Below are 18137 nucleotides of genomic sequence, written 5' to 3'. Positions count from 1 at the left end.
TGTGCACTTAGAAGACACATCAAATGTGGGGAGGTACATCTTCCCAATGTCATTTGTAGCTTCGAATTCTGTGTTCCTGAACCCCCTGCGCTCTTTCCCTTCTCATTTTGCTTGAGTTGGAAAAAGTCTTAGAAAGATAGTGCAACTCTAAAATCATCCCCCTTAGACTACCACTCCCGAAAATAGTCTCCCATGGGCATGTGATCATCCTATCTAGCCTGCTCACTTGGTCATGAGGGAGAAAACATGCAGAATGTGGTTCTGGTTGGCCTAGTGAAAGCATGTGGGTGGGAATGGTGGGCGTACTGGTGGGAAGCCCTCAAGGTCTACCCAAATAGAAGGTATATGTTGATACCCTTATCCTGGTTTTGTTGCCTAAATTCCTCCAACAACTCCTTCTTCCCTTTTTCTATGTCGTTCAGAGCCATCAAGATAATTTCAAACACAACCTCTTCCTTTCTCTTTGGTTTCCCCATGTCTACTACCTCTATCTCTTGTGATGGTGCCTCAGTGTCGAGTGTAATCTCCAATTCCCTTTCTCTAATCTTGTATCTATACCTCTGGCAGGTGATATTATGTATTTCTTCTATGGTTAGGAGGTATATCCCATGGATGAGCCAAGATCGAAGCTCTGATTCCACTGTAATATTCCTAATGGAAATATCAAGTGATAACAACCATAAAACTCCCACATGCAACCAAAAATAAAAAACATAATAGAAATATTAGCACACCAACAATTTCTCCAATAGAAGTTGAGCCATTTTATTATAAATGATGGTACAAGTACAATGAGCATCAACAAGTGCACCTAGACTTGCCAAAGGCAAGCTAGACAAATCCTAGGTGAGAAAATAAGGTGCCCAAATGATGGAAAATAACTCCCCCTCTATGCTCTTCGTTGTTGAGAAATCTAGGGCATAGAGATTGAGTGATTTCTCTTTGATTAGTTTTTTATTGTGAATTCTTTTTACTTTCTTAGATTAGGATATTCCTTTACTTAGATTATTCGTTTTTTTTCATCAAACAACTAACAATGCATAAACCATAAAGAGACATGAGACACAAAATATAGGGTATCATCTAGGGCTAAAACCTCTCACTCTTACGAGGAAAACCCGAACACATTCTTCTTCTTATAGAGGTTCCAATTGATGAATACCAAGATCAAGACCCTTGACCTATTTTCCACTCCAAGACCAAGACACAAGTTCTCTTGACGATAGTCAACCTTGTACTCCTTCCTTTGTCTCAACTCCTCTTCCACTTTGACCTCCTTTTGCAAACCTATGGCCTCCTAGAATTAGGTCTACAATCCTAATTTAGAAATCCTAACTTGTACATAAGACCTTTTCTTATGCCTTGATTTACATCTCTTGTGATGGAGTCTCCTTCTAGCTTGACTTGACCTTCTCTAAGAATTGAACTTATCTCAATCTAGTTACCTTGGATCTCGGCCTTACTGCAGTAGATGATCTCCTCTTTCTTTGAATGTGTGACAACAAGACCACCCTAAAACAAACCGAAAAACTAAAGCTTAGAACTTCGCTCTACTTCCTTCTCCCTTCGTTGATGTTTAGGTTTCCTTATTGATCACCTTCACATTACTTGCACACTTCAAACCTTGAATGAATTACATATTTGAAATTCTGCTTTGAAATGGAATCCAACCTTCCCTAATTATATTTGTTTTCCATCATATAAGCTGACATGACTACAAGCTAGGCCAGCATGTCATTTGGAGAGAAATTATTATCTTTCTTGGAGCCAACTTGAAGGGAGATGCCTTGTGCTTGTCTTGGAGGGCTTTCAACCTTATCTAGTGACTCATACAGAACATAACATGCCCAAGAAGGGTTTTTCATACATGACATAGACTCAAATTGAATTTTATGACTAGATGACAAATCCTAAAGGCTCACACTGGGAGCCATCACTAAAATAAAATTCCTCTCTCATGAAACACATGAGACAAGCATTACAATAATTTTATTTTTCTTCTTTTCATAAATTACACAAAATCACAATTACACATGTCATTATGAAGACCAAACCTAGTTACACTTTTCAACACTCCCTCTTAACTAGGGAGGTATTCATAATGGTACTTGGTCATTCTCAATCTATGAAATTCTCATAAGAAGAGTTGGATTGGTAACCCATCTGTGTAGCATCATATCAACCAACATTGTCACATAGAAAGGCCTTGACTAACAACTCTATTTCTCCATCATTCTCTCTCTAAGAACATACCCCACCCGGGTTCTCAGGTTGTATTTCACCCTAAATATTCTTATTTTGGATTCCAAAACCTTAAATAATATTAGTCCTCTATGACTACTCTTATCTTGGATGACCTAACTCATCCTCAAAGATTATCGGATGCTAGATGTTTACAGAATCCTCCATTCTGCGTTCCCAAGTGAAGATAAGAACGATGTGTTTATCTCTCCTCTTAATTAGGGAGGACTTATCTATTCCAATTAAGGAATGTACTCATTCCTACGGAAGGAATGTACCTAAGTTCCTTCTTGGCTTAGGAATTTCCAAGTTTCTTCTAAGTAAGAAACTTATTTCTAGGCTCCCTCTTAATTAGGGACCTACAATAGCTCCTCAGGTAGAGATGATAGGACAACCGGCTTCTTGAATAACTCCTCCTCACGATGTCATGAACTTATTTTCGTTATCTAGGACCCTTCATGTTTGGGACTTCTACATAGGGCACCGACCATCCATCACTTTCATCCATGAGTCATCCATGTAATAATCGGAAAGTGATCCATTAGTCCATATCTAGCCTTCATTCATGCCATTTTTACTGAAGGATATTTCATCCTACTACATGTGCATCAGTAGTGGAAGACATCCATAGATATTCCTTCAGCGTCCCTGCATAAACTCATCCAGATATTTGTTCAAAAACAAAGGAATGACCATTAAAATCAACATTATCTTTGTGATGGTCTTTTATCATGACATCTTCTAGTTTGCATCAACATCATGTATACATATCGAAACATCTCCCAAAGATATATATTGTCAAGGGTCTCCTTCTTTTTTAGACTCCATCAGAGTCTTCATATCTTCCATGGAGATATCCTAATCAAATCTTATTGGTATTTTGGATGTTGGTTTCCTTTACTGTGGTTGCATATTCCATGATCTCTTCCTTCATTTCTTCACACATTTCATTCCCAGGAGCTTCCAATCAGAGTTCCTCAATTGTAGTTAACCACCTCATACTCCATATGAAGACAAATTGTGTTGATTTCATCTAGTGAATGCACCCATGCATTCCTGCATCCCTTTGAGGGAGGAGATATTTTCTTTTGATTTTGCTCTTAAGATAGAGCATTGATTCATGATATCTACAACCATATGACATGACTTTCAAAATATCAAATGTAAGCATACATACCTCATTTTCCCTTTAGGTCATCCATACTTCTTGCAACATCTTCCTTTATTGAAAGAACTCCAATGCCTTGATCTGCTTCACTTTTATGCCATCATACCATCATCCCATGAATTCCATGAGTTTGGAATTCTTGACGAAACACTTTCTTCCCATCATGATTGGTGAACCTTTCAATGAAGATTCCATCAAATAATATTGAGGATCTAAGTTATCCCCATCAGCAGATGTTTCCTTTTGACATATGTATGATGAACCTTGAACTAGATGACCTTGCCACTTATGTTTCTAATGAGATTCCCAAGATCTATATCCTTGACTTCCATAGATTCTAACAATTTTTCATGCTTTTCTATGATGATGTCTCGACCTCTTGCTTTCAATGCTTCTATGATGCCTTCATGCATCCCATTTAGTGAATCATGATAGCCATATCTTACAACAAAAGACTTAGGAACTTGAAAATAACTTAGGTGAGGAAGACTATCTCAATAGTGGAGATCTATTACTTCCTCCTTCTTGGATTTCTTCTTTTCAGCTTCCTCCACTTCCTCGGTGATGTGGGCTTCTTCTCTTCCTCTTTTGTTATTTTCCTTCTTGAGATTTAGAACAATCTCTCCTATAGTGCCCATATTCTTGACACCGATAACATTGTATTTTAGCCATGTTCTTATTCTTTTTCCGAGGACCAAACTTTCCAAAATTTTCCTTTATTTTTGTCATTGCAACATATGCTTGATTTTTCTCACCTGCTCCCACATTAGATTTGGACTTTAGTATATATTATTTAGTCTTGCACAATGACCATAGATCCTGGAATGGAGTTGCGTCTTTCTTCCCATAAATACTTGGAGTAAATTTACTCCAATCCTTTGGTAGTGCATTTAATACAACTGTAGTCATTTTTCTATCAGACATGACCTCTCCCAAATCTTGTAGTTGTTCTCAGATTTAAGATATCCTCATAAATTATGAGGCTATTCCATCTTCTGTTGACATCTTCAACTTGTAGTGTTCTTTCCTTAATGAGATGACTTCTCTAGCAGTGCTTATGGACAACTCTACCAGTTTCTCATAGATTTATTTTGAAGTTTCAAGTTTGGATACATATGGGATGAGGATATCCTTGATAGATTCTATGAAAATCCTTTGAGTCCTAAATTCCCCTTTAATATAATTTGCAAGAGCTTGAGCACATTCCTTTCTTGGTTTAGTGATAGATCCTTTGATATAACCTCATTTTCAATGAGAGTCAGATCTGTCCTTTTCTTCTATGCAAGATAGTTTGAAGCCCCAACCAATTTGTTGTTTTCCTTTCAAAAAAACATTTTGACAGATTCATATACTTACTTGATAGGATGCTCCTTCTCCTTGATGCTTCCTTGATTTTGATGATGATATAGAGAGTATAAAACTTCTCCTTGATGAAGGTAGTTGTCTTCAAGAGTGATCCTTGATCCCACAGAGAGTGAAATCTCTTTGGATCCTTTAATGAAGATCAATGATGAATTCTTAGTGACATCTTCAACGGTAAGGACCTTGATTCATAGATCTCTTCAACTTGGCCTTCTTTTCTTGATGATGATCCCAAGACTTCTTTGTAGACTCCTTCTTCAATCTAGCATTATGATGCTTCCTTTGTAGATATTATCTTAAATATGATCTTTTCTTTGATTCCTTCCTCGAGATTTGATCCTTGATTGTCCCTTGATAGATGCCCTTCCTTGATTTTGTAACCTTAGCTCTGATACCATGTTGAGAAATCTAGGGCTTAGCTTGTGTGATTTCTCTTTGATTAGTAATTACTTGTGAATGCTTTTTACTTTCTTAGATTAGGATCTTCCTTTACTTAGATTATTAGTGTTCTTTTTCATCAAACAACTACCAATGCATAAACCATAAAGAGATAAGAGACACATAATAATGCTATCATCCAGGGCCAAAACCTCTCGCTCTTGAGAGGAAAACCTGAAAAAATTCTTCTTCTTATAGAGATTCCAATTGACGAATACCAAGACCAAGACCATCGACCTATTTGCCACTCCAATACCAAGACACAAATTTCCTTGATGACAGTCAACCTTGTCCTCTTTCCTTTGTCTTGGCTCCTCTTCCACTTTGACCTCCTTTTGTTTCAAACCTTCGGCCTCCTAAAATTAGGTCTACAATCCTAATTCAGAAATCCTAACTTGTAAAATAGACCTTTTCTTATGCCTTGATTTACTTCGCTTGTGATGGAGTCTCCTTCTAGCTTGAATTGACCTTCTTTAAGACTTGAAATTATCTCAATTTGGTTACCTTGGATCTCACCCTTACTGCAGCAGATGATCTGCTCTTTCTTTGCACGTGTGACAGCAAGACCACCCTAAAATAGACCCAAAAATTGAAGCTTAGAACTTCGCTCTACTTCCTTCTCCCTTCGCTGATGTTTAGGCTTCCTTCATGCTCACCTTCACAGTACTTGAAAACTTCAGACCTTGACCGAATTATGTTTCTAAAATCCTGCTCTGAAATAAAATATGAACTTCCCTATTTATAGTTGTTTTCCATCATAATAAGTCGACATGACTGCAAGTTGAGTCGACATGTCATTTGGAGAGGTATTATTATCTTTCTTGGAGCTGACTTGAAGGGAGATGCCTTGTGCTTGTCTTGGAGGGCTTTCAAACTTATCTAGTGACTCATACAAAATATAACATGCCCAAGAAGGGTCCTTCATATATGACATAGACTCAAATTGACTTTTATGACTAGATGACAAATCCTAAAGCCTCACAATGGGAGCCATCACTATAATAAAATTCCTTGTGCATGAAACCCATGAGACAAGCATTACAATAATTTTATTTTTCTTCTTTTCATCAATTACACAAAATCACAATTACACATGTCATTATGAAGACCGAACCTAGTTACACTTTTCAACATGCGTTGCCCTGGAAATTTGCACTACTGGCTGGAAAGAGATCCATGTTTGAGGCCCCGAGATTGCTCAGAAAATTCTGCCAAATTAATCTTGGTCTCTCCTCAATAAACCCAGAAAGGGTTGGGCCGAGTTCCAACCTTCAAAATTACCCGCAAATACCATGTGCTCCACAATAAGCTAGGTAATTTGACCCACCAAGAAAAGTCACTGCACATGTCCCCCAAAATACCAACAAATATTAGCAAACTCCCCTCTAGATGCCTCTGCAATTCCCAACTCAGTTAAGCCCCAAATGCTCCCTCTCCTAGACTCAATGAATTTCCCAGAAAATTCCTCTGCACGAGCCCTGCAGATGCACCTGTGTCCTAACAAAACTCTCACAAAATTGGGCTCGACCAACATGCTAAATATCCAATAGATGATAGTTCAAATCTTCCCCTTGAAAATTGGCAAAGGTGCTGCACTACACAAGCTTCCCCTAAGAAGTGCATATTTCTCTACTGTGCCCAGTCTGATGAAAAAATCCCACAAGAAATGTATGAATGATCGCCGGAACAACTCCCAAATGTGAAGTAGAACTCCTCCTAGGGATAGCACTCGAAGTCCACTAAAGGTAGGGTGATATCTTCACATAAAAATCTCGTGTGCTAAGCAACATTGTGTAGTCCTGGCTGAACAACTCAAGAGAATAATAGAAATGTTGTGAAATAGTTAAAAGATCCCAAAATTAGTGCTCCACCTTCTACTTGTAGTTGTTTCCCTTCCCTTGTGGGTTCCACCCCATCAAACTCCCTCTTTCCCTCTTCTCTCTCTAGGTCCAATTCTCCAAGGGTTGCATATTCCCTCATGGAGTGGCCCCCACCTTCCACTAGCTCCATGATTCTCTCTATTTCACTAAAGTGGGACTCCCTTCTTTACCAAAAATTAAATCTGCCAAAACATATCATGGCTTAAACAAAATTGCAAAATTGGTGTAGCTACTAGAGGAAATTACATAGAAGGGACATCACAAATTATCCCCTATCCACTCATGGAATCTCTGTGCAAACTTCCCAAATGCAACGACAGGCAAGTTGTCTCTAATCGTATCAACAGAGATCGAAAGGACATAAGAGGAATTGATGTCTGGGAAATCTTGACAAGAAAAGTTGTCGCGTTATTCAAAGTCAACTACCTCCACAAATCAAAGAGCCCAACAAATTGTTGTCTTTATATAAGATAACGTGAATGGAAAATGAAATAATAGGCTCGGTATATTGCGAGAAAGTAGTAGCCTACAAGTTGGCGGACTTAGGGCACACTGTTAGAGTCAATTTTGCAGGGGTTAGATAATATTCTCTTAAATTTATATGGTTTTGTCTTAATTGTTAACTGTCTTAAATAGGTTTCGTCTTAATTGCCATTGTCTTAAATATAAAATTGTCTTAAAATAGTTGTCTCAAACTATTTTTATCTTAAATTTTACATTAATTTTATATTTAAAACAATTCAATTGATATTAATTTTTTAATGTAAAATAATTAAAATAAAAAAAATGATTTTTTAAGACAAGTTTTTTTTTTTCTTAAAAAAATGTCTTAAAAATGCCCATTTATGTAGAAGTGTTAAATTTACACAAATACCTATGAGTTAATCATTCTCTAATTAGTGCAATGAGATGTAAATGTAATGAAAATAGATTGAATTCATTGCAATTTGTTGAAATGGTGGGCAACTTAGCCTTGGGTGTGGGATTACTTATAAGCAGAGTTGGAGATGAAGGGAACGCCACACGAGGACTGGAAACTGAAAAAACCAACCAGACAAAAATCAATCTTACCATTAATCCCCCTCCTTGATGAAGAAACAAAAAAATGTTAAGCAAACAAAAATTACAACATCTAGCAATTGAATATCAAAATCCATTTAGTTTAGTGATATTGTAAGTAAACATTCTAATGATGATGAGGTAATTACCAACAACCAAATCTAAAAAATCAAAGCAATCAAAATAACATTTTAAATTTTGCACAGCCTTCAAAATTATGCTTCATTTTTTCCACTCAAAATAATTCAATGCAAAAACAGATCTTTTATTTAACCTATTTTAGACAATTTTATAATTTTGGGATTAGGATTAGGAAATACGTGTTCGTTAGAATTTTTTTTCAGAAGGAGATGCCACAAAACTGTATTCCAAACTGTTACGTCATAGAAGAATCATAAAAGTTGGTATTTTCGAAACACTAGTAGATATGGACCGAATTCCTTCGAATGGCTGCGGTAAAATGCCTAAAGAATTATAATCGCACTGACGGGTTGAATGACCTCCTCCTCGTTAGCATAGATTTGGTATAACTTATTTTTAATTTTTTTAAATTGATGCATTGTTTTTGGTTCACAAATGCTTTTCATGTTCACTTTAATATTTTTTTTAGATAATCCTTTTATTTGTAATATTATCATAATCATAAATTTAATTTTGATGTTATAGTTCAAATTTTTATTTTTTTATTTTAGTAAAATAGATTTTAACGTAATAATAAATATAATAAATCTTTATAGATTAAAAAAAAATCATAAATTTTAATGTGGTAAAGTTGTGTATTTTTCAAATTAGAATTTTTTTTTGCATCTTTGTGTTGAAACACCTTGATCTGAAGCTTGCTATAACAAATTTGAACTCATGCAGAGATGGGTTCTTTGAAGGGTCTTGGTGGCCCTAAATGTTCAATGTACACCATTTGTGAGGGTTGCTTAAAAGGTGGGAAATGGAACAAGTTCCCATAGACAACTTTTTAAATCTTCCCTTATAAGGATACAATTGTCTAGGACTGTTAATCCATTGGCTTCTAAGGTTCCTCTAATGGGTAGTGGTAATGGGTAGTGGCAATAGAGACGATGTTGTAATGTGAGACACCACTATAGGATCATATGTTGAAATACTTGCAAAGCTAACATAGTCTCCCAATTCACTACATCTTGTCAATAATGACATTGAGAAGCTCTCTCGCCTTATAGATTACAAAGGGTTTTATAGCTTCCTCACTAACCCAATAATTAAGGAGGAGAAAAAGAAGAGCATTATCAAGGCCATTGCAGATGATCCCAAGTTTCAACCTCCCACTTTGAATTTTCTCTACCTCCTCATTGATAATAAAAGGATAGACATTATTAATGACATTATCATGGATTTTGAGATGGCCTACAATATGCTAACTAGCACACAGTTGGAAGTTGTGACTTCTAGTGTAAATTTTGAGAATCGACATCTAACTAAAATTGCCAAGAAATTCTTGAGTTTAATTAGTGCCAATAATATTAGACTAAAAGTAGTCATTTATCTCTTTCTCATTCCATGCTTCACCATCTGATGTGGATCGACTTTCTCCAATGTTATAGACATGAGTGTGAAGACTGGGTTGGAGAATTTGACAAATCAAATTGGGTATAAAGAGAGAATTGAAAATGTATGAATCTCAGATGTTTGTGTATCCTTAACACAAGATGAATCGAATGTATGGTTTTCTTTGTCTTAGAGAAAATAACAAAAAAAAAGAGTTGAAAAGTGGACTTTCACCTCATTCATTTTATAAAAGAAAATTTACATTTATTTTTTAAATAGATGCTTTAATTTTATTTATAAATGTTTTACGTATCTTTATATAATAAGGTTGTGTATTCTCAAACATTAGGATATATTCAACAAGATAAAGATTAAAGTCACATAACTCTATATAATAAGGTTGTGTATTCTCAAATGTTAGGATATATTTAACAAGCGAAAGATCAAAGTCACATTCTATTATTTGACTATTTTTTCACAAACATTTTTCATATCTTTGTGTTTTAATGGATGTTGTAAGGTAGTCTCTTCTGAAATGTTAGGATATATTTATGATAAATGCTTTGATAACAAAAATTTTAGTAAAAATGAATATTTTTTGTCATCATTACGTTGAATGTAGTTAAATTTATTGATTTATTTGTATTTTTATAAGTAAAAATTTATGATTATTTGTGTTATTAAAAGGTTTTTTGAAATTGTGTAGCTAATTTTCAATTATAAACTTTAGTTATTAGCATGCATTCTCAAATTTTCTATTCCTTCTGTGTATCTTTGCACCTTTAGGGGCAATTGCTAGTTACTAATGTGGTTGTGCATATGTGATTGATATATGCTTTATATCAACCACATTTACTAATGTGGTTGTGCTAGTTAACTATGGATATTCACTCCCACTTATAATGCTAAAAAGACCATAAATCATATTCATATAACATTTTATTTGATTTCGTATAATTATTTTAAAATAAATCTTAATCTTGATTTTCTTTTAAAATATTCTATCAAATTAATCATCCACCCAATAATTATCAATTGAGCCGAGAGGCTCATTCTACAAGCCAGTATGAGCAAATGTGTAAGTTTGTCCGTATGTCTATTTCCTTTAAAATAAAAATAAAAATAAAAAATAAAAAATATGTTCTAAATAGAAAAATAATGTTTGTTATAATAAAAAAATGAATAGAAATAAAAAAATATATGAGTAAGATGTTTAAATCTTATACATTTCAAAAATATTTCAACAAGAGATTTAAATAAACTATTTGAATATCTATGTTAACTAATTTATGTTGATATCAATTTCATATAAGAATTAATATTGACGTATACTAAAAAAAAATTAATAATAAAAAACCATTTTAATATAAGTTAAGTATATATATACGCCAATAGGCATCCCCCTATTGGAATTAGCTACTTTAATATAAAATTTTAGTTTCAAATATCACTATGAAACAAATGTCTATTTACAAAACATTTAAGTAAAATAAATTAAAAGTTTGTTCTGGTTAGTATGCACGTATGTTAATTAAAAAAAATAATTAAACCATATGGATTGTAACACCCTCCACTCGATCTAATGGATTGTAATGTGCATTGTAACCAACGCCATTACATATATTGTTAAATTAATTAGCTATAACGAAATATGATTGTAAAACTCGCCACTCCATCTAATGGATTGTAACATACCCACGCCACTCCATATATTGTTAAATTAATTAGCTATAATGAAGTTGTAGTGGAACTGAGATTCTGCCACTCCATTTAGGATTGTAACATCCACCACTACATTTATTGTAAGAGGGGTTTATAGTAACGTCAATAACCTGCCGCATTAGTGTTACAATAAAGAGTTGAAATGGCATGTAGAATGTTTAAAGTTGCATGCAAATAGATTTAGTCTAATTCCCTGAATTATTCATTCTTAGTAGAAGCCAAGCAGTGTACATTTCTCAGTGGATGCATGCATTTCTCAGTGGGTGCTTTGTTGGAATTGTTGAAGCCAAGCCATATAAAATTAAGTTAAGTCAAATTCCTGGAACAATTTGCTGGCCATTTTTGGGTGTAAGGGGTTTTTGTCGGCTTCTATCCGCTAAGAAAGGTGCACAATCTCTTGTTCTGCAATTTTTTTCAAATAAGTATTCTATTTAAATTATTTTTTTAATATATAATTTGGGATAGGGTTGAAATGTAATGGAAATGGATTTGCAAATATTGAAAGAAATACAGAGGTAGTTATTTGAAGTGTAATGGAAATGGCTTTTGTTGCAAAGCAAGATTGTATATTTACACATCCACTTTGTTTGACTATTATAAATTTTGAGGATGTTAATTGAAATTCAGCAAAAACAAATTTTGATTAGATATCGATGTAATGAAATATATTTATGTAAGATACAAGAATGTTTCCCTTTTACTCAAAGTGTTTCCCTTAACATTAATACAAGAGTGTTGCCCTTTAACCTGTTTAGCTCCTAAGACACATTCGATTTTCCTCCATATTTCATGGTGCCTCCAAATTTATGCCATGAAAACGTTCAATTTCCATTGTTATTCCATAGTTAGTGAACCACACTGTTGAAACGAAATCATATATATATATAATTATAATTTGGCCTATTGATTATCCATGTAAAAAAACATTATCCAAAACCTTTAGTATAACTTTTAATCCCAAAGCTAGATACCAAATATTCTTCAACATGAATAATCATACATTTGAGTCATTGATCTTATTCACTACATTTACACCAAATTGTGTTAGAAGGATGAAGAATAATATACTATATTAACAAATATTGAAAAATAAAATAAAAATCTCATCAACCCTTAAAAAAAATTATGGATTAGAGATTGTGATATTTGATAGTTTAAAATCTATTCTAAAAATCATAAGAACATTTACATAGTGAAAATTAAACATATATTTTAAAAATTTTAAACTACTAAAATTTACTAATAAAATATTTTAAATTTATAATTTTCACAAGTAAATTTTCAATAAAAAAACATAAATAATTAAGACTCCAGCAAATAAAAAATACAAGACGAGGAGGTAAGCAATCCCTGCGGAAGAGAACTGATCGACTTCGGGAAGGTTGAGCAGGTCGTTGCCACGCAAAAAATGTGGGTTGCGTGGCCACTCCGGGGAGCTTAATGTATGATGGTAGAATTTCCTCACTTTTCGTTGTTATAGTTGTTATAAGTGTATGACTAAGAAAATTAGCTGGCGTAACTTTTTTCCTTCTCGTCTTTGTTTTTTTCTTTTTCATTTTAATGTATATTTGTTTATTTTTAGTTTATCTGTTATAGCTTTTGAATTTTTTTAATATATTTTCTAGTTTATTATAGTTTATAGTTCGTTGTATATCTGAATTAAGTTTTTTATTTTTTTATTAAATATTAAATAAAATTAATTTTATGTATATTTTTAACATAAATTTATATAAAATCAAAAACTTATTTTAAAATTATAATAAATTAACTAAAAGAACATTTCTTATTAATAAATTTATGTTTATTTTGCAACATGAATAATCATTCATTTGAGTTGCTCATCTTATTGGACACATTTGACATTGCAAAATGTGTTAGAAGGATGAAGAATAATATATTATATTAAAAACACGCCAATATTGAAAATTGAGTAGAATTGTCATCAATCCTAAAAAATTGTTAGAGTCGTATGTATAAAATATATATTCTAATGGTAGGACTATATAATATAAGGATAAATAAAATATTAATATATTTAAAAAAATCAGTTAAATATTTAAGTAGAAAATTTGAGAAATAATTATTTTTTTATGGAAATTTCAGGAATAATAGTTTTCTTTCTGGATAAACATTTTTATATCGATAGAATATATATAGATTTTTTTTCAAAATTGAATGCATCTAATAGATTTCTGAATAGATTTTAAAGAATTGAATAGATTTTTATAATTTTACTAGAAATATACAATATTTGAGTGATGTGTTGAGACATAGTGTAAGAGAAATGTATTAATTCTTTAGTCTATTTTTTCTAATCTTTTTCATGAAATTTTGTGTTTTTCATTTATTTAATTTATTGGTGTTTTTATATCATAAAAAAATAGTTGAATTTTTATTTTTCATTGATTTTTTTTATTGAATGGTGTCATTTTTGCATCATAAACAAATAGCTCAATTGATATTTTAACTGTTTTTTTATGGATTGAATATATTTTAATCAATAATTATAATGCATTGTTATATTGATTGTAATAAATCTAACTAAATCTGATTGAATGAATATAAAGTAAATCTAAATGAACCAAATTTTATTGCAATTTAATGCACTAAAATCTATTGCAATCTATTGAAATACACTCAAGCTATGCAATTTATTGTTGCATTCAAATCTATTGAAAACATTGATTGCAATCAATTGAATAAAATCAAATTTTTAATCAATGCATTCAACAAATTTTAAACGCAATCAATAGATTTGAATTCATACATTAGATTGCAATATAATTAGGTTCATTGAATATAATTTTTAGATTATTACATTCAATGTATTTAGTGCATTAGATTTTATGGCCTCCATAGATTTTATTAAATAGATTTTGTTTTATTCAATTGATAGATTTTTTTTTTAAATGGTTGTTTATTAGCACTTTATATGTCCAATGTGATAATTCAATATGTAAAATAGATTATAACCCATAGATTTTATATAAAATCTTAAATGTACCATATAAAAATATAAAAATTACATTATGTATTTTTATAAGGTAGATTTATAAATTGTATATAAAATGTGTTTTTCATAGATATGTATTGAATTGAATTTATTGATTGAGTAGAATCTATTAATAAATTTATATAATATATTTTGATGCATTTAGATTTTAAGATAATGTTTTATGCATTGAATAGATGTTTATTTTATTTTTATGTAATCAATAGATTTTTAATCATTTTATCAATACTTTTTTATGAATTGAATAGATTTTATTCTTATCAATAGAATAAATTTTATGTATTTAATAGATTTTATCTATTGAATAAATTTAATGCATTGAATAGATTTTATTTTAATCAATACATTTGTATGCATTGAATAGATTTTAATCAATAAATCTAATGCATTCAGTATATGCAATTTATTGATGCATTGAAATTTATTGAAAACATTGATTGCAATCAATTGAATAAAATCAAATGTGCAATTAATGCATTCAAAAAATATTAAATGCTTCCAATACATTGCATATAATGAATTGAATAGATTTGAATACATCAATAAATTGTATAGACTGAATGTTGAACAATATATGTTGGTTGAGCATGTTAGTGTTAATTTTTAAGTGATGATTTTTGTACTATGTTATTTTTCAAACCATTAATGATAAGAAAACTTAGCTCATTTTCATTTTTAGGTTCAAGAATGAGTTGTCATCCCTCTTTCCCACCAATTTCACTCCCCAATTTATAAAACAAATTCCATAAAATAATTTATTTTGTATAAACTATGAGAGTTATTAATTATAATTTAAGTTTACGTATAAAATATATATTTTAATTGTAAATAGAATATTAATATAAAAATTAAATATTCAAAATAAACAAATTTGAGGAATAATAGTTTTCTTGCTAGATAAACTTTTTAAATGGATGGAGTATATATAGCATTGAATAGGCTTTTATTTTATTTTTATTTATGCAATCAATAAATTTTTAAGCATTGAATAGATTTGTAAGCATTTTATCAATAATTTTTTATGCATTGAATAGATTTTATTTTAATCAATGGGTTTGTATACATTGAACGTATTTTAATCAATAAATCTAATGCATTTAGTATTCTCTTTGTGGAGTGCTTTTAATATTTTCAATAATATTTTGGAATTGAACGTATGACATGTCAATAGTGTGGATATTAGGTGTTTGAAACTGAAAAATAGTTGAAAATCCTTGAGACAATGTTACAAGAACTTGGGGAAAAAATAAGAATGTTTTATTACACAGTAAATATGCATACAATGAAACCTCATTGTTAACTAAAGCGTTCAATACACCAAACGTCAACAGAAATGTTTGAATACAACATTAGCCGTAATTTTGTTTATTTAAAAATAATTTGATATATTTAAAAATATTTTATATAATAATAATAATTTAAATTAAATTATAATTAATAATAAACTGTAAAATTAAATTATTTTAATACAATTATATTAATAAATAAATTATGTAATAGATATATGTAATAGATTTATTTTATGCAATTATTAATGTCATCTAATATATGTATTAGATTTATGTAAAAAAGATTATAGCTTTTAAATAATAAAATTTATTTTATAGATTTATGTTAAATATTTTTTATAAATTTTAAAAAATAAAATCTATTTTATAGATTAATAGACTTATTTTATGTAATCTAAAAATTAGAACAATTTAAGAATTAGAACAAAAAAAAAGAGCATAGAAAAACATTTAGAATTTAGTTCATTTAGATTTAAATACAAATATTAAGAATGGATGTAAAAATTGTGTTGATAATAAAACATCTAAAATTTCTTATTGATTGAATTTTGTGTTTTCAATATAAAATCTATTTTATGTAATAGATTATATAATTCATTTGGTTCATTCTGATTTGATATAAAATATTTATATATTAAAATTTTGTTCATTTAGATTTAAATAAATAAATTGAGAATCCATGTAAAAATTGTGTTAATAATAAATTATTTTAAAATTTCTTATTAATTGAATTTATTGTATTCAATATAAAATATGCATAATGTATTAAACATCAATATATTAATATTAAACATCAAGTCCCAAGGGTTAGCTCAACGGGTTGAGTCCCCATAGTTAAGTACTTCGTTGATCGGGAGGTCACAGGGTAATAATGCTCTCATCGCTCTTTTGATTTTATACAATGTGCACATGTGAAGCTTTTTTGTATGTGCAGATGGTAAATTATGTATGTATGCTAATTTTAATTTTATTCAACATTAAATTGTTTTCTTGATGTCAAATGCGCTTTTTTTTTTTTTAGATGATTTCATTGTTTAACCATGGATCCAACTATTTCAAGTTGTCTTCCATTTGAAATTCTCGAAATTGTCTTCTTGTGGCTGCCTTTATCAATTGTGATAAAGTTTAACACTGTTTGTAAGAAATGGAAGATTTTTTTGCAAAACCATTCTTTCTTATTGTGTTGCAAGCATGTCTCTATGAACGAATTTGGATTTATGGTTCCTTTGCTCAATAATGAATACAATTATTTTGTTGTTGAATATCTTAATCAGAATGGGCACATATCTCATTTTCATTTGTGATTCATAGATTCAAGATACAAAGTAGAGTCTACTGTTGGACCAATGGTGGTTTTATCCTTACCAACAAAATGCTCCCATACACACAACTATTTTGTAATGAATCCATTTACAAATTCCTTTAAAAACATAAGGCCAATACGAATTGGAGACTAGGGAATCTTTTCATTATTGGAAATTGTAAGCAGCGAAAAATATGGTTGGGTTGTTCTAAAACATAAGTATTATAGAATGCAGTCTAAATTTTATGTTTGCAGTAGCCTTGATAGGGTTTGGCAAAGGGATGATCTTCCATTTGGTGGCACTTCACCCCCTAAGAATGGAGTGTTTTATAAAAGTAAATTGTTTTGGCTCTATCTGGACAAGGAGTATGAAAATTATCCTCGGTATGAGTATACAATCTACTGGTTTTATGTAATAAAAAATGAATGGGGTTTTTCATTTGTTTTAATCACTGACATACGGTGTATGTCATTAGCAATATACATGGATCAATTGATATGCCTTGTCAATGATGCTTCCACTTTTGTATGGTCAATTGAAGAATTAGATCATTTCCAATTTGGCGAATTGTGCATTGAATGAAGAATTGACTACTTTGAGGATGATTGGGGTTTTAGATGGAAGTTGTTGGAAAAAATTTCTACAAACATAAATAACAAATGTCTTGGTTATCTTCAATTTCGAATAGTCGATGGTGTGGTTCTTATGTGCAATTGCAATGAAGTTCCTTTCCTATTATATGACATGATGACTAGCATATGTTTTCCAATAGATATTGATAATACAACTAATCAATAGATGTTTGGGATTTGGTATCCAACACTAGAGGATTGCAATGATTTGATTCAGTATGGAAATGTTTTTGCAATTACTCCCCGTATGGATTCTATTGATGAGATTCCACCATTGGATATGGATATAGGTTCTTAAGCTATTAGTCCTTTTATTTTATATACTCTCTATGGTTGTGGAAAATATTTCCATTTTTGGCTCTATACATACTTTGGCTATTTATGCTAATACTTTAAAATTATGCTTGTATCGATCTTTATATGACTCCCACTAGAATTTAAGGAATATGTGTATGTATCAAATTTTCGATATTTAATCCCATTGCACTTTGTTGGAAAATATTTCATATTG

At 30.9% G+C, this 18137-nt stretch overlaps 1 pseudogene; it reads left to right on the top strand.

Annotated features, from left to right (window-relative positions):
• The first annotated feature begins 246 nt into the window (after positions 1 to 246).
• Positions 247 to 9796, top strand: LOC149192388 (ATP synthase delta chain, chloroplastic-like; annotated as a pseudogene).
• Positions 9797 to 18137: the final 8341 nt, after the last annotated feature.

This window comes from Pinus tabuliformis, chromosome 2_2 (genome assembly GCF_031772625.1).
Source record: "Pinus tabuliformis cultivar Carrire ecotype Pingquan chromosome 2_2, CPIR1, whole genome shotgun sequence".
In the NCBI taxonomy this organism is placed as follows: domain Eukaryota; kingdom Viridiplantae; phylum Streptophyta; class Pinopsida; order Pinales; family Pinaceae; genus Pinus; species Pinus tabuliformis.
The sequence above is the reverse complement of the archived record's forward strand: the minus strand, read 5'-3'. Positions and strand labels throughout refer to the sequence as shown.